This window comes from Macrobrachium rosenbergii, chromosome 48 (assembly GCF_040412425.1).
Source record: "Macrobrachium rosenbergii isolate ZJJX-2024 chromosome 48, ASM4041242v1, whole genome shotgun sequence".
Classification (NCBI taxonomy): Eukaryota; Metazoa; Arthropoda; class Malacostraca; order Decapoda; family Palaemonidae; genus Macrobrachium; species Macrobrachium rosenbergii.
The window spans coordinates 3,248,002-3,272,309 of NC_089788.1; the positions used below are offsets into that span (position 1 = coordinate 3,248,002).

Genomic DNA, 24,308 nt, shown 5'->3' on the forward strand with positions numbered 1-24,308 from the left:
CAAGTGATTATTTCTATCGGACAGAATTTATAAACTTGAGTTGTCAAGAGAATACAGCCTACTAAATGTCCACAGGGTGCTTAGGTTCCGGCGTAGCGCCCACTGGGCGGCAACAACCACGCCCCCACGCCCTTGGAGTAAAAGCCCGTGAAACCTATTGTCAATAAATTAAGGGAAGTCTTACACAGTTAAAAAATAAAAACTTTGAAAGATTTATAAAAAACGTATAATAAACTTTAAGGGTATGATTTATAAATGTCTTGAAAGTATATAACCCTGTATGGGTATGATTTATAAATAACTTATAACGTGAATGGATAATACACTTGAAGGGTATGATTTATAAATAACTTATAACTTGAATGGATAATACACTTATGATTTATATAATATAAATTTGGATAATACACTTGAAGGGTATGATTTATAAATAATATAACTTGAATGGATTTGAAGGGTATGATTTATAAATAACTTATAACTTGAATGGATAATATACTTTAAGTGTATGATTTATAAATAACTTATAACTTGAATGGATAATACACTTGAAGGGTATGATTTATAAATAAAAAATAACTTGAATGGATAATACACTTTAAGGGTATGATTTATAAATAACTTATAACTTACAAGTATAAAAGACTTTCAAGGGTACGATTTATGTAAATAATTTATACATAACTTTGAAGTATAAAATCCTTTAAGGGTATGATTTATTAAACAATTTATATAAGATCTATATATAAGGGTATGATTTATTAAATAATTCATATAAGATTTATATATAATATTAGATATATATATATATTATATATATATATATATATATATATATATATAAATAATTATTAAAAATTTATAAGATTTATATATAAGGGTATGATTTATTAAATAATTTAGATAAGATTTATATATAAGGGTATGATTTATTAAATAACTTATACAAGATTTTTTTTTATTAAATTTAAATAAGATTTTCCTACTGAGTTATTAAACGATAAACACCAAAGTAAACAAGTCTCTGTTTTCTACGCCTATTTCAGCGAGAGAACAAATTCGTCCTTGATGTATCATCTACGAAAGATTCATAGAAAGTGACGAAACTGACTCTTTTTGGTCTCTTCCTTTACTGATGCCCCAATACCGTATGCCCAGCGTAATGACAGAGCTGTCGGATGGTAAAATCGTTAAGTTTTGTATCAGTAACCATCCGTTAAGCACAAATAGGCTTACCTTGTAATCACAAAGTAATCTGCTACATTCTATAGCCAATATATATATATATATATATATATATATATATATATATATATATATATATATATATATATATATATATATATAACTGAATCACGAAAATATGGAACGTGATGAATATCTGCTAGGTAAAGGACGACAGTCGAAAGGCCTCTCAGCACTCCAGTGTTTCTCTTTCCTTCGTGGATTTTGTCTTTATATATATATATATATATATATATATATATATATATATATATATATACATATATATGAGCGTGAAACATTACAATTACAAAATTAGTTTGCTAAGCAAGTCCAACGGAAATTAATTCTAAAAATTAAATGCATAAATAAATAAAATCTTCCATTTTACACTCATCAATAGTTTTATCAAACTTATGAATACTGTAATTCCATTCACGTGGTCACATTCAAGCAAGCTACTATAGGCTAAGAGAGAGAGAGAGAGAGAGAGAGAGAGAGAGAGAATCCTAATTATCGCCTGAAGCTCGTCGCACGTATATTTTGGTAATTACTGTTCCGAAGAACAATTAAGGAACTAATTATTATCGAATTAGTGAATGAATTTAAGGAAGAAGAAGTACTACGCTCCATTCCCTCACCTAGTGAAAGTTAGCCTTCAACCTCGAGCATTTTCGGGCAGAAGGACAAACACACCGTCTCGGTCACGTCCGCAGAACATTTTATGGAAGAACGAGCGCGTTGGAACTCGGCGATGCTGTCTCCCCTACCCTCCCGATTCCCTAACCACTCCGCACCCACCCGGGGCGGACAAACAGGTTTGCAGGAGACGAGTGGATGTCTCCCCTACCCTCCCAATTCCCTGACTACCTGCCCCATCCAGGGTGGACAAACAGGTTTGCAGGAGACGGGTGGATGTCTCCCCTACCCTCCAAATTCCCTGACTACCCCGGCCCCACCAGGGCGGACAAACCGATTTGCAGGGGGAGGATGGCTGTGTCATGTCTCCCCTACTGTCATCTGGGGGAGGACAAACAAGATCAACTCGGATTTTATTATTGTAGATAGATGCAAGATAACTTACTTAAGAGCCAATTACCAAAGTACTGAGCTCAAAACCGTTCTGAACTAAGGAGATGAATCCTCTTTGTACTGTACAAGATGTAAGGAGCCGGCCATTGCTCTGACCGAGACAAGGACAGCTTTGGTCATGAGACCACGAGACAGAAAACCATGTTTTCCTGAACACAAGCGCGCTGAATAAAATGAATCAACGACGCCATAATGCTTCACTTCAACGCAAAACTGAAGGACGATTTGAAGGGTTGAAAATGCGGTATGATATTGCTCAATAAATAAATACCCTGGTGTACAGTATAATAACGTTATTTTAATGATTTCCCAATAAAGCTCTTTCGATTTTTCCGTATCTGCCAACCACTGCAGACTGCAACTAGACAGCATTGCGGATGCAGCCCTAAAACTTATACTGCAAAACTACGATCTAGATTTGCATGACCTTACTGGCACCGGAACAGACGAGGCCAGTGTCTATCAACAATATTAATTCATTAAAAAATCACGATGGTTATCCAATGCTTCTTCAAGCTGTAAAATGAACTGGTGACCAGAAAACAGAAATAAAAACGCTATGTATCAGATAAACTTTAAAAGACTTCCACTACAAGCATGAATTCAAGATGGTTTGCACGTTGTTCTTACAGTTATGAGCGAGGTTAGAGGGAACAAATGCTTTAAAGCCTGATGCTTGTGATGTAACAATACTAACACAAAATTTAATGCATTTAAATGAAACCACAGTTCCAATGACTGCACTTCCTTTTCAACGAACTGATTCGTATACCTGTGCTTTACAATTTAAGGCACTGAAAATTAAAAGGTTACAGTGCCGAAAATGGAATAACCGAATTAGACCCGAATTCAGAACAGGATAGGAACCTTCGATATGGGTGCTCCAAATTTTCAACTACTCTTAACAAGCAAATCAAACAGACAATACCCAAATACGAGCAAACTCTTCAAAACATATCTAGGTTCTCAGTATGGGTTGTAAAAGCCACAGACTCTCTTTACTGCTCCAGAAATGCAAATCTAACAGAGAGAATACCCAAAAAAGAGCAAATCTCTCGAAACATATCTACGTTCTCGGTTCCTCAGTACGGGCTGTCAAAGCCAAAATCTCTCCCCTGCTGGAATCTCTGAAAATCAGTTAAGATGTAAACACGCGAATGGAAACTGGGTCATCCAGCAAACTCTGGCAAAATGTCAAGAGACTGGGGAACGCTCGTTCTGTGCTGAAGTTTTCAGTCACCAAGATCTTCCAAATTGGTCTCCATCTGAGACTTGCACTGTACACACATCAACTGCTATAGCCTCACTCAGCTGCTGATGATGACTTCTTCATATGTCAAAAAAAAAAAAAGGGGGCTTTGCATTTTTTTAAAGAATTATTTCAAAATGGTTAAAAAAAATAAACTATACAGTCGTTATTTCACTTTATGCTGGTATAAATGAAATAAATTCTTTGCACGAAAATAAAATATCTACATATTTCAACAGTTGCTCACTTTTCTGCCTACTGGCAAGAATTTCTAGCCGATTCTTCGACGTCATCCAGCCTATTTTGGTGAAACCCATCCAAAACCCTGCTCTGAAACAAAAAGATAACATTGGAATTGGATTGAAAATTTAGTCCGAAGGCCAAGTGCTGGGACCTATGAGGTCATTCTGTGCTGAAATGGAAATGGAGAGGAAGAAAGCCCTCGACCGACATCCTTTTGAGTATGCTTTTACCTGAACCGTCCTTAAAGTCAGATTCCACCCTTCCTATGTAAGTAACCGTAGTCTTCAGCGTAGAAATATATGTATATACAGTATATATATATATATATATATATATATATATATATATATATATATATATATATATATATATATATATATGTATATATGGATGAACGTCACTTGACCATACAAGTAAACTTGTGCTGTAGGGGAGGGGAGGGGGAGGGGAGGGGGAGGGGAATAGGCAAAAGATAAAAAGGGCAAAAAATATATAAATAAATAAATAAAAGCCCTATAAGCGTCCCTTCAAGAACTCCATCAAAGCAAAAAATTGAGGACAGGGCCTAATCACCCGAGAGGGGACCAGAGGGAGGAGGGGGAAGGGGGAGAGAGGGGAATGGGCAAAAGATAAAAAGCGCAAATAAATAAATAAATAAATAAAAGATCTCTCAGAGTCCCTTCAAGAACTCCATCAGAGCAAAAAGGATGTTTGCCACTAATGAACTTAATAATTAAAACCATCAAAACATCCTTTGACTAAGCATACGAAATCTTCTCAGGCATTACGCTAATAATTTTAAAACGTTTTTAATCTTTCCCTCTACCAATGCAAACTCCCCAGACATGAAGGATTCTTTTCAAGCTCTGTGAACACAAATTTTATTTCGCTCTTCTCCTCTCTGAGCAATGTGAGAATTCCAGTCAGTTCTTTTCATTTCTCTTCTCCAAAATCTCTGGCCAGACATTATCACTTAAAAGATAACTAGATAATACCTATCAATTAAAAGATCACCGGAAATTACAAACGGAAATTGAACTGAATATAGAATTTATGCCAAAGGCCAAGCACTGGGACCTACGAAATCATTCAGCGCTGAAACGGAAATTGACAGTGAAAGGTTTGAAAGGTGTAACAGGAGGAAAACCTCAAAGCAGTTGCACTATGAAATAATTGTTAGGAGAGGGTGGATAGCAAGAAGGAAGAAAGAAAATATGAAAGTAGGTACAGTCAAAGGAACGAAAGGGGTTGCAGCTAGGGGCAGAAGGCACGCCGCAAAGAACCTTAAGTAATGCCTACAGTACAAAGCGTGAGGTGCACTGACGGCACTACCGCCCTACGAGGAATAGGAATTGAAGACAACCAGGCGTTTCTAATGCAAGAACAAGTTACTAAGACAACAAAATATTACCAATTCAAACTTAAAAACAATCAGGCATTGCCAATACGACCTACAATCAAATGGGCATTACTGACACAACCTAGATCTACCAAAAAAAAAAAAAAAAAAAAGGTCGTTCGAACTTTCAGGCAAGGTCAATTAACTCTCTCGTGAACTGCGCCTGACCTCCCATTCAAAAATAGGGCCTTTTCATTCATGATACGGGTGAAGAGGCACATTAGCGTGATAACGCCGGGTATTGCACGGAATATTAAGAACATTCATCGATTGCGGAAGGCTGAAGCTATTTCATGATAAAAACTTACAACGCTTTGAACAATGATGACCAGAATCATAATAACAGACTAGTGCTCGTTTCAACATGGCAACAATACGATTGAAACAGTCAGAGAGAGAGAGAGAGAGAGAGAGAGAGAGAGAGAGAGAGAGAGAGAGAGAGAGAGAGAGAGAGAGAACAGTCACATTTAAAGCAATATCATCATGCTCATCTGAACCTGAAAACAATATGGGTGAAACAATAAAGAGAGAGAGAGAGAGAGAGAGAGAGAGAGAACAGTCACATTTAAAGCAATATCATCACTGTTTTAGGATGCTCATCTGAACCTGAAAACAATACGGGTGAAACAATAAAGAGAGAGAGAGAGAGAGAGAGAGAGAGAGAGAGAATAATTACTTTTAAAGCAATATCATCACTGTTTTAGGATGCTCATCTGAACCTGAAAACAATACGGGTGAAACAATAAAGAGAGAGAGAGAGAGAGAGAGAGAGAGAGAGAGAGAGAGAGAGAGAGAGAGAGAGAGAGAACAGTCACTTTTAAAGCAATATCATCACTGTTTTACGATGCTCATCTGAACCTGAAAACAATAAAGGTGAAACAATGAAAAAATTGAGAGAGAGAGAGAGAGAGAGAGAGAGAGAGAGAGAGAGAGAGAGAGAGAGAGAGAGAGAGAGAGAGAGAGAACAGTAACTTTTAAATGCTCATCAATATCATCACTGTTTTACTGATGCTCATCTGAACCTGAAAACAATAAAAAACAATAAAGGTGAAACAATGAAAAAGAGAGAGAGAGAGAGAGAGAGAGAGAGAGAGAGAGAATCATCACTTTTAAAATAATATCATTATTGTTGTTTATGGATTTAGGAAGTTCATCTGAACCTGACAACAATACAGGTGAATCAATCAAAAATACAGAGAGAGAGAGAGAGAGAGAGAGAGAGAGAGAGAGAGAGAGAGAGAGAGAGAGAGAGAGAGAATCATCACTTACAAAAAAATCTATCGTATAACAGAAGAAGAATGCTCACCTGAACCTGACAACAATACAGGTGAAACAAGAGAGAGAGAGAGAGAGAGAGAGAGAGAGAGAGAGAGAGAGAGAGAGAGAATCATCATTTACAAAAATTATCATACGACGTAAGAAGCACAACAACAACACCGGTGAAGCAAGCAAAAAAAAGAGAGAGAGAGAGAGAGAGAGAGAGAGAGAGAGAGAGAGAGAGAGAGAGAGAGAGAGAAAACGAATCCGATAAAAACCCGCAACTCACTTTCATCGGAGGCGTGAGATCGAGTTGTCAGTTGTATCCCGAAGATAATGATAACGAGAGTGACCCGGTAGATAGTGTATAAGCAGCGTATATTCCTCTCGAACCCCGGTGCCAGCTCTTCTTGTCTTTACTCTCTTTTCTCTCTTTTGCTCTCTTCATGCAGCCGTGCAAAGGTACAAATTTAAAGTTTTAGACACGCCGGTTCATTTGTGAGCGGCAGGCAGGCTGGGGGGTCGAGTAGGTGTTACTATGCACTAATTAAAAGTAATTTTTCAATTGGGTTCCTTTTGTACTAATTCAAACCGTTTTCAACTGCCCACTTCATTAAAGGCAAGTTTCCAGTAAATGCCATTGCTGTAATTCAAGAGAAACGCGACTAATGTGCATCAGTGTGACCTCGTGAGATAATGAATCTGTTCACGTCAAAATGTAAACAATCATTTGCTGACACTAAAAATGTAAACACTGATTTATCAGATTTGAAACACGTACATTACTTCATTTCCTTTGTTTTCAGAATGTAAACAATAATATCTGCTGACGTCAAAACGTAAACAATCGACTGGTCAGAGCTGAAAACATACAGATATAATTCACTTTCTTTCTCTCAACACTGCGTAAACAAAGAAAGCCCGTGAGACAATTCTGCAAGGCATGCGAGAAACACAAGATCTGATGCCTCACTGGCTGAGAGATAAAAGAACAACAACTGCAAGCAACACAAACGCACGCACACGCAAACCCACAACAGTGAGTGGTTCCCCCCGGTCCATTCACGGCAAACAACACACCCGCCACTCTCACTGGCTCAGACCACACTGAGAAATGTTGTGCCATGGAGGCCACTCTTCGGTCAACTGAATGCTCGTGTCACCCTCTCTCTCTCTCTCTCTCTCTCTCTCTCTCTCTCTCTCTCTCTACACTCTCGCTCTCTTTCCCACCAGCAGCAGCAACAGCCGCAGCGAGAGAGAGAGAGAGAGAGAGAGAGAGAGAGAGAAACTTGCATACCAACAATCTCTTCCCCGACCCAAGCTACACAGCAATTATTACTCACTCTCTCTTTCTCTTTCCAAAGACAAGGCTGCAATCAATTCCACGTGGTCTTCCAAGACCCAGTTACCAAGTGACACGCTTCTACAGCATCCATGTTGAGGGGATTACCCTGTTACACACTAACGCTAAACTATCATATTCCATAACACCAACGGGTGATCTCTCTCTCTCTCTCTCTCCACCTTACCACGCCACTTCCTCCCGGTGTAAGTCTCACACGTGTTCCTGGGGTCAAGCAGGCTGACTCTCTCTCTCTCTCTCTCTCTCTCTCTCTCTCTCTCTCTCTCTCTCTCATCATTTCCTCTTTTGTTTGCAGGTAGAAAAGCACTAGGATTCATGACTAAGGAATTGATATTAAATGTTGTCTGAGCAAAAGTAAATACATAATCCTGTCAAAAGTGAATGTATATTACTTGGGATTCTGCAATAAAAATAAAATCAAAGGTACATAAAAATCATCTGAAACACGAGCAGAGAGAGAGAGAGAGAGAGAGAGAGAGAGAGAGAGAGAGAGAGATTCATCTCCTATTGCGTGTTGCTTCTAGAGAATAGAGAATACTTCAATTGTATGTTGCTTCTTGGAGAGAGAGAGAGAGAGAGAGAGAGAGAGAGAGAGAGAGAGAGAGAGAGAGAGAGAGAGAGAGACCTACATTAATTGGCACGTGACCGAGTTCACGTGCTTCAGTTTTCCTGGGAGGCATATCTACGCGCCAGTGAGTACGTGCAACGCACTATCATATAATATAGTTTTAAAAACGAAGAGCCAAAAATGATGAAAATGAAAATAAAAAATAAAAAATGAAGAACCAAAAACGATAAAAATAAAAAAAAAAAACTTCAGTAACACTCAAATAAAAACGAAGATCCCCACTGCACCAATATCCTTAAGTGGTTTCAATCGACAGCAAGAACCTACATCTGGAAGGGACTCTGGGCAGGGAAGGGACGGGAAGGGAAGGGCGTGGCCCCTCCATCTGACCCGGGACGGGGAAAGAGCGATCCATTATCACAGGCAGAGATCTCAATTTCAGAACCGACGTCTTAACTGGATGATTCTGAATGGACAGAATCTGCTGCGGGGGGCCGGGTGCCTCTTCTGTTACTGGACATAATTATATAACTAAACAAGTAAAAAATACGCTAAAGTTTGCTGTACAGCGTATATACAGTATAATGCTTTAGAAAACTCTCAGCCGCGGCCCATGAAACTTTCAGCCACGACCCGCCGGTGGCCTGTGTTGTCGGCACCTACAGCGGTGACAGACCCACGATCACGGCTAGATTTAACCTTAAATGAAATAAAAACTGCTGAGGCTAGAGAGCTGCAATTTGGTATGTTTGATGATTGGAGGGTAGATGAGCAACACACCAGTTTGCAGCCCTCTAGCCTCAGTAGTTTTCAAGATCCGACGGCGGACAGAAAAAGTGCGGCCGGACAGACAAAGCCATCTCGATAGTTTTCTTTTACAGAAAACTAAAAAAGACCGTGCACCTTTGTCTAAAGCCGTTCTGTCTCGTATTGCTCTTAATCTATGGAAAGACTGAATTTGCGTTTACTCTGTTGCTATTCACTGGTAATATTTATTCTTCCCATCTGCGATCTATTTGCATCTACTATGAGGAATTGATTGATTGACTGATTGACTGATTATGGCCATGAAAACTGGCGTCACAATGTCTAGGTTACTGACGACGTAATAAATCAAAATAAGTCACTATAAAAATAAATAAATTTAAAAGGAATTTCATATGGGAAATATATTATATATAAGTATATACATATATATATATATATATATATATATATATATATATATATGTGTGTGTGTGTGTGTGTGTGTGTGTGTGTGTGTGTGTGTGTATGTTACAGGATCATATCTGTTCATATATACTATCCATACATACACGCCTACTGTATATATATACGGTTTAAAATCTGTTTAATCTCCAAACACTGTATACAAAAGTCTCAGGTCTAAAAAGACCAATAATTTCCAGCTGTTAAGTTTCTTGGAATCATAAATGCCATCACTATATCCACGAAGATATTCTTCGTATTGGAATGGAAGGCAAAAAAAATGTTAGGTGAAAAGCAATAAGCAATCAAGTTGCAATTAAAGGTTCCACGCCAGACACCAGAACACGACGAAGCAACCAAGATATAATTGGAGAGAGAGAGAGAGAGAGAGAGAGAGAGAGAGAGAGAGAGAGAGAGAGAGAGAGAGAGAGAGAGAGAGAGATTCATCTTCAACTGCATGTTGCTGCTAAAAAAAATAAAAAAATAAAATAAAACATTACACGCGCAAAACTATACGACTTAATAAAAAGACCTGCTTGCAACAGGGGGTAAGAATATTCGCCAATATCGTACGCAAGGTCCTTCAAATACACTCAAGAGAATGTTTGAAAGACTTGAATTTGAAATTTTTTGTGTGCAGGTCCTCTCATTCGTGGACGGAAGTTCCCGACTGAAATACCTGGTACCAGACCAGACCAGGTCCTGCCAGATGGCTGTGTCATAACGTCTGCTTTAATGTCGGAAGAACGAAGTCGTAGAAATCAAAGTTAACGAAGAGACCAAAGTGACGTGATTAAAAATCTAGATTCATTCAGTCACGGGACGATCGTTACTAGCTCCGGGAAAGAAGGGCATCGCGGTCTTCAAATTCAATGCAACAGTGCCCAATTACACAATTAAGTGGATGTTAAGTGATTTGTCTGGTGTATGAAAACACTGGTTTTTAATGGCAACAGTAGTCATAAACAACTGATATAAATCTTTATAATTTCGTCTAAACAATCAATAAACCCTTTTGGTTCTTAGCAACGTTCATGCGAGTACAGCAGTGCGATTCTTGTGGTCTCCCAAGACGAAGTCGATACAAAAGTAAGGAAATATTCACTAAAAATTTTGAGTGACTTCAAACGGTCGTTTGGTTAGATTACATTAATGAAACTCGGTAGTGTTCGGTACTATACAGTGGTAAGGTGTGGCCAAGGTCCTTTAATTGTACTCTGAGAATATATAAAAGGACCTTGGGTTACGGGGTCCATGATGACACTGTATGGCAGTAAAGGGTCCTGTCCATATACTAAGAATGGGGTATCCCTTATGGAACTGTAAAGGCTGATTCACATCATAACATCACGCCATGTCAAAGTACGTGAGAATTTCTAACTTGTAATCAAACGGACTTGTTCACACCATCACGTCACGTCACCATCAAGCACATGGCATCCACCGTCACACCGCGACATGTTTTCTTGGAAGAATGTTTTGATGTGACGTGACGGTGCTTATGCAAGTTTCTTATTGCTAAATCTGCGAGTTGCTGAGGCTGGGCACGAACTGAACAGGACTGTGATGGATAGTGTGCATACAAGGTATGGCTGATGGGATGGTGAAGTGACGTGATGGTATAATGTAAATCAGCAATAAATTGCTAGTTCCGCAACCCGGTAACACCTCTAGTATTCTCTACCCACTGATTAGGGTTGTCCGCCACTAAGTATCGCGGAATCTTCACTACCTCTCCATCATGGGATTCAACTAACCCCTAGCTGATGGCCGGTAAGAAGCTACTGTAAAATTATCAATTTTTATACTTTCCTTTAGCACTGAATTCACAAACTCTAATCCACGATCATTTATTAGGTTACAGGGAGACTGACACCACTGCCTTATCTACCATAGCGTAGGTAAGAGTGTACCGAGTGAATGCATCCACACCATCACACACACACCTACCTACATTGCCCAGCCCCAGCTGAAAAGGGTCAGCCTATGCCCATGTGCACCCCAAGGCCAAGAGAGACAAGGTCCAAATCCCCCATGTAAGCAGAGCTTGCCTCCCTCCTTGTTGCGTCAGCAGGTGAAATGTGGTATGAGTGGGTACCTCTAAGATACGCCACTGCCTAAGTACTTACCCCAGGTGGGAGGCAACTCCACCCAATTGGTAGGTCTGCTCACTTCCCCCGCCCCCAAATCCCCCATGTAGGCGGAGCTTTGTCTACCTCCTTATTGCGTCAGCAGGTGCATTGCCGTAATGAGTGGGTACCTCTGAGATACGTCATCGCCTATGTAGTTACCCCAGGAGGGAGGCGACTCCACCCAATTGGGTAAACCTTGTCTCTCTTGGCCTTGGGTATGAGTGTACCGCGTGAATGCATCCACCATCACACACACATACCTACATTGCCCGGCCCCAGTTGGAAAGGGCCTGACAATGTCAATGTGCACCGTCAAACTTGACGAGCACCACTGGCCAAGTCGGAGTCTTAGGGGTAATGATATCTTTGCGGCTCTTTACACAATTACAAGTGTGACACCTCGATATAAACTCGGTAATATCCTTCCTTGTATTTAACCAAAAGGAGGACACTCGCACCGTTCTAAGTGACCTCTCTATACTTTGGGTATTAATCGAAATAGGAAACTAGAAAATAAATACATCTAAAGGGAATTTCTTATATATATATTTTATATATATATATATATATATATATATATATATATATATATATATATATATATATGGAATGTTATGAATATATAAATAACAAAATCACGAAGGAAAGAGAAACAATGGAGTGCTGCAAGGCCTTTTTCGACTTATAGTCCTTTACTTAGCAGACTACTAAGTACAGGGCTATATGTCGAAAGGCCTTGTAGCACTCCACCATTGTTCCTCTTCCTTAGCAGATTTTGTCTTTATATATATATATATATATATATATATATATATATATATATATATATATATATTATATATATATATATATATATATATATATATATATATAAATATATATATATATATATATATATATATATATATATATATATATATATATTTGTGTGTGTGTAATAAGATCATACCTGTTCATAATTATTATCCATACATACACCTACTGTATAGATATATGATTTAATTTCTTTTTTATCTCCAAACACGGTCTAGGAAACGTCAGTCTACGGAGACCAATAATTTCTAGTTGTAAAGTTTCTTGGAATAACAAATGCCATCACGTATTGGCATGGAAGGAAAAAAATATATAAGGCGAAAAGTAATAAGCAATCAAACTGCAATTAAGGGTTCCACGCCAGACACCAGACACGTTTCTGATACGAGAGAGTGAGAGAGAGAAAAAAAAATTAATTTTCAATTGCATGTTGATTCTAGATGAGAGAGAGAGAGAGAGACTAATTTTCAATTGGATGTTGCTTCTAGAAAGCGAGAGAGAGAGAGAGAGAGAGAGAGAGAGAGAGAGAGAGAGAGAGAGAGAAAAGAGATTTTCAATAGCATGATGCTTCTAGAAAAGCGAGAGAGAGAATTCATCTTCAACTGCTTGTTCTTCTAGAAATTAATTTTCAGAGAGAGAGAGAGAGAGAGAGCAGAGATTCATCTTCAACTGCTCAGAGAGAGAGAGAGAGAGAAAAAATTCATATTCAACTGTGCGTTGCTACTAAAAACAAAAATTTACACGTGCATCACTGAACGACTTAACCCGAAACATCCTATCAACGGAATCCTTTCAAGAATATATTCGCCAACATCGTTCGGAAATTTACAAAATTGAAAGATAATCGGATCATGTCAAGATTAGCGAACCCACTGGCAACAGGGTTCGTCATTCTTTACCAGCAGATTATTGGTTTCGTTATTCTTTACATGGGAATAATCGGGTTGGCTGTTCTAGACATGAACACTTCGGTACCAGACATTTGATCCCCAGGGGCTATTACTAAACAAGGCGAAATACATTTGACCCCCCAGGGGCTAGTACTAAAGGCGAAATACATTTGACACTCAGGGGATAGTACTAAACATGGCAAAATACATTTGACCCCCCAAGGGATGGTACTAAACAAGGTGAAATACATTTGACCCCCTGGGGGCTAGTACTAAACATGGCAAAATACATTTGACCCCAGGGGCTAGTACTAGACAAGGTGAAATACATTTGACCCATGGGGCTAGTACTAAACAAGGCGAAATACATCTGACCCCCATGGGCTAGTACTAAACAAGGCAAAATACATCTGACCCCCAGGGGCCAGTACTAAACATGGCAAAATACATTTACCCCCAGGGGCCAGTACTAAACAAAGCAAAATTTATTTGACACTCCAGGGGCTAGTACTAAAAACAGCAAAATACATTTGACCCCCAGGGCTAGAACTAAACACGGCAAAATACATTTGACCCCTAGGGAGGGACCGGTACTAAACAAGGCAAAAAATACATTTGACTCCCCACCCATTGGGTTGATCTAAACACTTGACATGGAGAATGTTTTTTCGCGTGTTTAATACTAGCCAGCTGTTAATCAGTTCGGACCGGAAAGGGTTCACTCTAAACATGGGGATCACTGGGTTCGCTGTTTGCTAATCTCGACATGATCCAGAAAGTCTACTATAGACAGCAAAGGTTCCCTGCCTTTTTGGTGCAAATTTAAAACACCATGACAGCCACCTTCTTTCTAGAAAAAAAAAAAAAAAAAAAAAAAAAAAAAAAAAAAAAAAAAAAAAAAAGGGGTCATGGCAGAACTCGAATAATGAATCTGAAATTGTTCTGTCCTCTCATTCGTGAACGGAAGTTCCCAACTGAAATACCTGGTACTGTTCTAGACCAGACCAGGTCCTGCCTGATGGCTGTATCATAACTTCTGCTTTAATGTAGACACAGTACCAGGGGTGCACAAGAATTCCGTATGCGGCAGAGCGTTCAACGCGAAAGTTACGGTCCTTTAAGTCATCACCATTCTGTCTCCTGACATTCTCCTGTGCAATGGGGGGGGAGGGAGGTGCTTAAGCAAAAAAATAATACACCAATAAATAAATAAATAAAAGAAAATCACAGTAACTGTGGTACTCCATTCCGTCTCCTGACATCCTTCTGTGCCTGGGGAGTCCTTATGTATGAAATAAATAAATACACAAGGAAATAAATAATATAAGAAAATGACAGGAACTACGGTAATATCGACCATCAAACTGCAGTTATTAACTGTCGATACAAAATTTCACGGGAAATGCGCCCATTCTACAATCGGTTTCCACAATCAATAAACCTGACGCGAGTTTTCTGTACAACGTATAATGCTGTATGAAACTCTCAACCAAGGCCCAATGAAACTCTCAGCCACGGCCCATGAAACTTTCAGCCACGGCCCGCTGGTGACCTGTACTGCTGGCACCTATAGCAGTACCAGATGCTAACTTTAACCTTAAATAAAATAAAAATACTGAGGCTAGAGGGCTGCAATTTGTTATGTTTGATGACTGGAAGGTGGATGATAAACATACCAATTTGCAGCCCTCTAGCCACAGTAATTTTTAAGATCTGAGGGCGGACAGAAAACGTGCAGACGGACAGACAAACATCCATCTCAGTAGTTTTCTTTTACAGAAAACTAAAAGGTTCAGCAGAGACATAGAAGTGAAAAGGCCGGCAGTGGCTGAATGAAATGATGTGTACATTTTACAACAGGTGTGAGAGGCTCTCTAATGTTGTTATAGTGCCAGTGTTATATTCTCACTGCATCACCTCACTCTCTTCAATGGGCAGGCGACTGGCTGTACTCATTGAAATGAACCTAAATTTCCGTTTGATGCTCTTAATGTCACTACTAAAGAAATTCCTCCTTCCATTCGAATGCAACATAAAATTCAGGCCAAAGGCCAAGCGCTGGGACCTATGAGCTCGTTCAGCGTTTTAAGGGAAACTGATTGTAAAAAGGTTTGAAAGGTATAGTAGGAGAAAAACTACGAAGTTGCACTACGAAACAATTCTTAGGAGAAGGTTAAGTTAGGTTGTTAATGGCACGGCGCTCTAACCAACTGAGCTAACGGGCCTCCGTAGAACACACGTCAAATAGGAAAAATAATTATTCCATAGAAAATTTCCTTATCGATATTTATACAAAACCGCTTTTACACCTGGAAATCGTTCTAGACTGAATATTCAATCATAAACTTTGTTTCTAAGTTTAATTTAAAAACATCGCCATATGGTAGGTTTCCTTCACTACCAAAAGATAGTGTCCATATTAAGGATTTGTGAATGGCGAGGGTTGTCCCATAAAGTCCATTCATAATAAGGCAAATAGATTAAATACTTATACAGCACACTTTCCATTCCACTGCAATCTTCAATGTCGGAAGAATGAAGTCGTACAAATCAAGTTAACGAAGAGACCAGCATCACTGTGATGTGATTAAAAATCAAGATTCAATTAAGTCACGGGACAATCGTAACTGCTTTCATGGAAGGGCATCGTGGTCTAGAGAGAGACCGAGATAAAACGCTGGATTTTGTTTAATGACAAATAAACAACTGATATAAATCTTTATAAAACATTTCGTCTAAACAAGCGATATGCCCTTTTGGTCCTCAGCAACTTTCACGCGAGCACAGCAGTGCAATTGTTGTGGTTCCGAAGCCGATTCAACAGTAAGGAATTTTTGTTTTCACTAATTTTTGAGTGACTTCAAAAACTCGTCTGACTAGGTTACATAAGTGCACCCGATAGTGTTCGACACTATAGAGTCACAGGGAGTGGGCAAAGTCCTTAAACATACTTATACTCAAAAGGACCTTAGGGTACGGGTCCATGATGACTGATGACACTGTACGGCAGAAAGAGGTCTTGTCCGTATACTAAGAAGAACGGGGCATCCCTTATAGAAGTATGCAATCAACATAATATAGATTATAATAATAGAAGATAGAATTTAGGCCAAGAGCTGAAAGGGAAATTGAGAGCAAAGACGGTTTGAAAGGTGTAACAGGAGGGAAACCTCAAAGCAGTTGTACTATGAAGCAGTGGTTAAAAGAGGGTGGAAAGTAAGATGGAAGAGCATAGGAACGGAGGTACAGTAAAAAAGTAATGAAAGGGGTTACAGCAGCTAGGGACCTAAGGAAGGGACGCTGCAAGGAACCTTAAGTAATGCCTACAGTGCACCACGTGAGGTGCACTGATGGCAATGCCCCCTTGCGTGGGTATCTTTGAAAAATGACATGACACGACCTCCGGACGAAATCCTTCCCAAGTTGATGCAACCAACAATTTAAAATCCATGAAGGAAGATTAACTGATTAATTGTGGATTATCTGGCGTCACAACTACCAGGGTCACTGACGCCGAATACTAAATGTGATGTTAAACAAAATTAAAAATAAAATTCTGCTAAACAGCACTACATATAAATTTGATTAAAAAGAAAAAACAAAAAAGAAAACTATAACCAAAATAAATAAATAAATGATAAACATATAAAATTCTGCTAATGGAAGAAAGGTCACTGTCCCCTACTCATCCAAATGCAGATGACGCTAAGTAGGGTCAAGTACACGAGGAGGGAATAATGGAAAGTGGGGTGGGGTGGGGGGTTCATATCACACGCGAGAGGGAAGTCTTTCATTTTCATATCACACATCCAAGCTGCCGTGACAACAGGGTTGTTGTGGCTTATAAGGTGCGTTCGTGATTAGCCCAAAAGACTGGGGATTAAGTACACCAGTAAAAAGCTTTTTTATACATACATACACGTGTGTGTGTATGTGTATATATACAGTAGAGACACGTGGCTTCAGTATGTAAGCAAATACCGGAGGAAAATGATAGGCAGAGGTTCAGTGCCAAGAACTTTTCATTACTGTGTGTATATATGTGTATATATATATATATATATATATATATATATATATATATATGTGTGTGTGTGTGTGTAATAAAACAAAGAAAACAAAAATCAACAAAACACAAGACAATTTAAATAGATGAAAATAAATAAATAGTAATTAAAATAAAAATGAAAATGAAAAGGTAAAAAATGTTTAAAAACATTTTAAATAAAAATATAAAAGTAATATATATATATTATATATGTATATATGTGTATATATACATACATATATATACATATACATATATATATATATATATATATATATATATATATATTATATATATATATATATATATATGTGTGTGTGTATGCATATACATACTTATGTATATATATATATATATATATATATATATATATATATATATATATATATATATATATATATATAAAATATATATATGAAAAAAATGTAACAAATGAAAGTTATGCTACATATGGCCTCACATTCACGAGAGAGAGAGAGAGAGAGAGAGAGAGAGAGAGAGAGAGAGAGAGAGAGAGAGAGAGAGAGAGAGAGGATCTCGATTTTCCTTAAAAAAGGAAAAAGTATTTCTTCCTTTAATATTTTAGCTTTCTAGGAACGTTCTGGAGCTATGGTTCTTCATGTTATGGGAAAGGTTTGATTTGAGAAATAAATAAATACATATATATATATATATATATATATATATATATATATATATATATATAAAATATATATATATATATATATATATATATATATATATATACATCCATATTCATTAATTTATTATTTCACACAATCAAATTTTCCCATTACGTGTAGGAATAGTTCCTGGAACATTTCCTGAAAAGCAAAAAAATTTACATATATTTACAATTTTATATACATATATATCATATATGTATATATATATCAACCATACATGAAAACACACACACACACACACACACACACACACATATATTAATATATAATATATATATATATATATATATATATATATATACTATATATATATATACATATATATATATATATATACATACATATATATATTATTATATATATATAATGATATATATATAGAATGTGTGTGTGTGTGTGTGCATATATTTATATATATATATATATATATATATATATATATATCTTATATATATATATAAACAATAGCACACACACAATATTAGCAGGAAGATTAAGGCGATGCTCAACTGCAACAATTGTAAGGGCATAACATTCTTACACCATGAAAGGTGCAAGGTACGATTCTGAGATAGGGCTCATTATCAAAAATGACTATGCCGTGGGTGCTATGAAACGGTGTAAACGTGAGAAGTTTGAAAACAAAACTATCAATTTACTGATTGAAAATCAATTGTGTCAAAACAGTTCTTTTCTTTTAACATGGAAGATTAAAAAAGGATAATAGCAAATCACAAGGCATCATCCTCTCGATATACTGTTAATCAGCTCAGTGGTCGGGTAAAACTAAGTATACTTAAATATACCTCCCAGCAAGTTAAGATGAATAAGAAGTTAGAGAATGAGTCCAAGATGACATAAGGCCACCTTGAACTAAGACGAATCAGAAGCTATTCAAAGAATTGTGAACGCATCTGGCTTGTAAAAAAGAAACATGCATTTCTTTTGATCGCATACAGTTCTTGCTAATGAGTTCCAGTTTTCTGAAAAGAAAGCTGTTGTGCCGGCTTTGTCCGTCCGTCCGCACTTTTTCTGTCCGACCTCAGATCTTAAAAACTGCAGAGGCTAGAGGGCTGCAAATTGGTATGTTGATCATCCACCCTCCACTCGTCAAACATACCAAATTGCAGCCCTCTAGCCTCAGTAGTTTTTATTAATTTTATTTAAGGTTAAAGTTAGCAACAACTGTGAGTCTTGCAACGATATAGGCCAAGCCACCAGCGGGCCGTGGTTATTAAAGTTTCATGGGCAGCGGCTCACACAGCATTGTACCAAGACCACAGAAAGATAGATCCGTTTTCGGCGACTTGATTATAAGCTGTACAGAAAACTCGATTGCGCCGAAGAAACTTCGGCACATTTTTTTACTTGTTTAGTGAAGTTGAGTAAAAAAAAAAAAAATGTGTACCACTGGCCCGTAAGGGGATCGAACCCTCGACATCCGCGTTATTAGCACGGCGCTCTAACCAACTGAGCTAACAGGCCTCTGATGATCGACCGTCAAATAGCAAAGGAATTATTCGGAGGGGAAAATGCTTACTTTAATTTCAACTAAAATGTTATTTGAATCGCTTTTACACCTGCAATTCGCTCACCATTATATACTTAACCATAAGCTTTGTTTCTGAGTTTAATGTATAAGAACATCCTCAGACAGTTGGTTTACTCAACTGCCAACAGATGGCGTCCATATTCAGTGTTTGCGAACGTTGTCTCGAGAAGTTCATTCATAATAGGGTAAATACATTACATACTTAACAGCACACTGTCAATTCCACTGCAATCTCCAATGTCGGAAGAATGAAGTAAAACTAATTATATAACGACGAGACAACTTTGAAGTCATTGAAAAACCAAAATTCATTCACTCACGAGACGATCTTCAACAGTTTCATGGAAGAAGGGCATCGTGGTCTTAGAATATACTGAGAATAAACCAGTATCTACAGGAAACACACAAACCTTAAACAGTAATTAAGTAATTTAATAGGTGTGCTAAACACTGGTCTTTGTTTTATGGCAACAGTAGTCATAAACTGATATACATCTATAAAAAATTTTCGTCTGAACATGCGAAAAGCCCTTCTGGTTCTGAGCAACTGTCATACGTGAACGGCAGTACAAGTCTTTTGGTCTCCAAAGATTGTCAAATCCGGTATCGCTTCTCGGCCTTTTGGCTAAGATCAAAGTGTAGTATCTGTTCTTATCAGCTTAATATCTGATACGATCCCCATGTGGGGTCTACGATATTAAACTGATTTTTGTGTCTTGGCGAAGTGCTAGGGGCTTGCTCCACCTTTGCCGCGGATCGGCCCGGTATTGCAGTACCTCCGGGATCGGTCCACTCCCAGGGGAGAAATTAAACATCTAAAAAAAATATGATTTCTCTCTTATATTTACGAATATTGAACACTATATTCTATTTGGCTTCTAACTTTGTCTTAGGTTGTATTCCTTTGTACTGACGTTTCTTGAAGCATTGGTTTTTAAGATAACATAGAATCTAAGAGTGTTGGAGGACGTAGCGCATTGTACTGAGGGCCTTCGAAAGCATTATGCAACAGTATGCATGTCGAATTGACTAAGGTTGTGATTTTATTATGAAAATATGATATTATTAATAAACATATGCTTCTCGAGGCATACCATCCATTTGGGATACGTGTAGAGAAGGTGATTCGTTTCATGCGTTTGACTCAGACTTATTGTTTTGTATTTGTTAATTAATAATGTTCTGTTTTTAGTTTCAGTTGATTGACTACTTGGGGTTTTTGGGGTGGGGGATTTGCTCGATGCTTACCAGATACGCCATCTGCGTAGGTGTCTGAAGTAGCAAATGTCTACATTTCTGCACATGGGGTTCATCCACTGTTCAACAATTTAAGATGTGAATATAGCAGTGACCATTGTCTAGTTTTTCGCCTTTGTACTAATATGACTAATAAGAGATAGCATTTTATCTCTGCTGTACCTGTAAACTGGATATGCACATAAAAAACGAAGCTACTTTTGTAGATTTACGTTATTTGATCTCCACATTTTTAGTTAGAAGTGGTATACTGTACTCCACTTTACATACTTCATATAAATAAGAGAAAGCACATTCAACACAATGTAAGGAAAACAAATACATAATTATAGATGCTATTCATTTGAATGATGATAGTGATAGTTTTAGCATACGTTACTGAACAGCTGAATAGCATTCACTGTAAGCCACACAGTGACGAAGCTATGGCATTAGAAATAACTTGGTGGTGATTTTAATCAGTTAACGGTTAAATAAAGATGACAACGCTGGTGATGGCAGTAGTAAAATTGTGATGCAGTTACAGTGCAGGGAGAGGCATAAACGCGAACTAAAATAAGAATAATACAGTATTGCATGAATTTAGTAGGATCACACACAACAGGATTGTAAGTTGATCGAGACACTAAAGGTATTTTCCAGTAGTTTAGAGCACGCTGATCATCTTGTGTTGGGTATTACAGTATATGTATATCTTGATTGGATGTTGTCCAAACCTGCTGTGGAACTGTCTCTGTTGTGTTTGTGTCTTGTTGTTTACTGCAAGTAGTCAAGCCAATAAATAGTCTTAATACTATACTTCAACAAAATGTCTCCTGTTACTATACTGCATGCCTTTATTGCTCTCACTTTGGAGCACGCGGTTGTAGCAGTACCTGCGTGCAGGTTTGGAGAGATGGCCGATGCAGGTATCGCTTCTCGGCCTTTTGGCTAAGATCAAAGTGTAGTATCTGTTCTTATCAGCTTAATATCTGATACGATCCCCATGTGGGGTCTACGATATTAAACTGATTTTTGTGTCTTGGCGAAGTGCTAGGGGCTTGCTCCACCTTTGCCGCGGATCGGCCCGGTATTGCAGTACCTCCGGGATCGGTCCACTCCCCCAGGGGAGAAATTAAACATCATCTAAAAAAATATGATTTCTCTCTTATATTTACGAATATTGAACACTATATTCTATTTGCCTTCTAACTTTGTCTTAGGTTGTATTCCTTTGTACTGACGTTTCTTGAAACATTGGTTTTTAAGATAACATAGAATCTAAGAGTGTTGGAGGACGTAGCGCATTGTACTGAGGGCCTTCGAAAGCATTATGCAACAGTATGCATGTCGAATTGACTAAGGTTGTGATTTTATTATGAAAATATGATATTATTAATAAACATATGCTTCTCGAGGCATACCATCCATTTGGGATACGTGTAGAGAAGATGATTCGTTTCATGCTTTTGACTCAGACTTATTGTTTTGTATTTGTTAATTAATAATGTTCTGTTTTTAGTTTCAGTTGATTGACTACTTGGGGGTTTTGGGGGTGGGGGGATTTGCTCGATGCTTACCAGATACGCCATCTGCGTAGGTGTCTGAAGTAGCAAATGTCTACATTTCTGCACATGGGGTTCATCCACTGTTCAACAATTTAAGATGTGAATATAGCAGTGACCATTGTCTAGTTTTTCCTCTTTGTACTAATATGACTAATAAGAGATAGCATTTTATCTCTCTGCTGTACCTGTAAACTGGATATGCACGCACATAAAAAACGAAGCTACTTTTGTAGATTTACGTTATTTGATCTCCACATTTTTAGTTAGAGGTGGTATACTGTACTCCACTTTACATACTCCATATAAATAAGAGAAAGCACATTCAACACAATGTAAGGAAAACAAATACATAATTATAGATGCTATTCATTTGAATGATGATAGTGATAGTTTTAGCATACGTTACTGAACAGCTGAATAGCATTCACTGTAAGCCACAAAGTGACGAAGCTATGGCATTAGAAATAACTTGGTGGTGATTTTAATCAGTTAACGGTTAAATAAAGATGACAACGGTGGTGATGGCAGTAGTAAAATTGTGATGCCGTTACAGTGCAGGGAGAGGCATAAACGCGAAAATAAGAATAATACAGTATTGCATGAATTTAGTAGGATCACACACAACAGGATTATAAGTTGATCGAGACACTAAAGGTATTTTCCAGTAGTTTAGAGCACGCTGATCATCTTGTGTTGGGTATTACAGTATATGTATATCTTGATTGGATGTTGTCCAAACCTGCTGTGGAACTGTCTCTGTTGTGTTTGTGTCTTGTTGTTTACTGCAAGTAGTCAAGCCAATAAATAGTCTTAATACTATACTTCAACAAAATGTCTCCTGTTACTATACTGCATGCCTTTATTGCTCTCACTTTGGAGCACGCGGTTGTAGCAGTACCTGCGTGCAGGTTTGGAGAGATGGCCGATGTAGGTATCGCTTCTCGGCCTTTTGGCTAAGATCAAAGTGTAGTATCTGTTCTTATCAGCTTAATATCTGATACGATCCCCATGTGGGGTCTACGATATTAAACTGATTTTTGTGTCTTGGCGAAGTGCTAGGGGCTTGCTCCACCTTTGCCGCGGATCGGCCCGGTATTGCAGTACCTCCGGGATCGGTCCACTCCCCAAGGGGAGAAATTAAACATCATCTAACAAAAATTAAGAGACAAATCTCTCACTCATCTCTCTTCTTCATCCTCACAGTTGTCCCTAACTTTGGTGTGTCTACTCTCCCGCTTTTTGTATCTAAATACTCCAAGTGCATGACAGTTACTTTCTCCATTTCAGGTGTGTGTGTGTGTGTGTATATATATATGCATTTGCAGCAGAAGTGCCACTGCCAGGCCAGCACAATGCCCTCTTAACTTCTCAAATTCTTCTCGCTTTTTTGGATATGCTTGTCACTACAAAGCCGTGGTGAGAGACGACGACAAAGGAGAAGGAATTTGCTGACCCAGGGGGCCACCGCTACCAGAGACGTCTTGGGAAAAGTAAGACGTTTGATTCTGTTCTTCTTAAAACAGATGCAGCAATAAAAGATGGCCCTTTTGACCTGGGAAGGGCCATTTAACACACACACACACACACACACACACACACACACACACACATATATATATATATATATATATATATATATATATATATATATATATATGTTACACACTATTCCAAACAAGAGAAACCTATAAGGCAACTCTCCAGATAGTAAACTGAGCATATAAAATTCAAAAGCAATAATATCTGTAGTTCAGGGCCAGTCCATCAACCAACAAAGAA

At 38.0% G+C, this 24,308-nt stretch overlaps 1 protein-coding gene and 4 non-coding genes across 24 annotated transcripts in view; 3 read left to right on the forward strand and 2 right to left on the reverse strand.

Moving 5' to 3' along the window:
- Positions 1-24,308, reverse strand: part of LOC136831178 (uncharacterized) — a 1,009,691-nt gene that overhangs the window by 915,956 nt on the left and 69,427 nt on the right. For 4 of the 20 annotated variants that reach the window (XM_067091153.1, XM_067091144.1, XM_067091139.1 and 1 more), the window contains exon 1: positions 6,754-7,612. The exons of 5 other annotated variants lie outside the window; for them this stretch is intronic. The gene's annotated coding sequence lies outside the window, so the exon portion shown is untranslated. Of the gene's footprint in view, positions 1-6,753; positions 7,613-24,308 lie in introns of those variants that run through there. 11 more of the 20 variants (XM_067091148.1, XM_067091141.1, XM_067091155.1 and 8 more) reach the window with 9 other exon arrangements.
- TRNAI-AAU (transfer RNA isoleucine (anticodon AAU)) lies at positions 19,585-19,658 on the reverse strand. Its single transcript has one exon. It is a non-coding gene; the product is annotated as a tRNA-Ile (tRNA).
- Positions 20,331-20,523, forward strand: LOC136831870 (U2 spliceosomal RNA). Its single transcript, XR_010851003.1, has one exon. It is a non-coding gene; the product is annotated as a U2 spliceosomal RNA (small nuclear RNA).
- On the forward strand, positions 21,893-22,085 carry LOC136831862 (U2 spliceosomal RNA). Its single transcript, XR_010850995.1, has one exon. It is a non-coding gene; the product is annotated as a U2 spliceosomal RNA (small nuclear RNA).
- Positions 23,463-23,655, forward strand: LOC136831863 (U2 spliceosomal RNA). Its single transcript, XR_010850996.1, has one exon. It is a non-coding gene; the product is annotated as a U2 spliceosomal RNA (small nuclear RNA).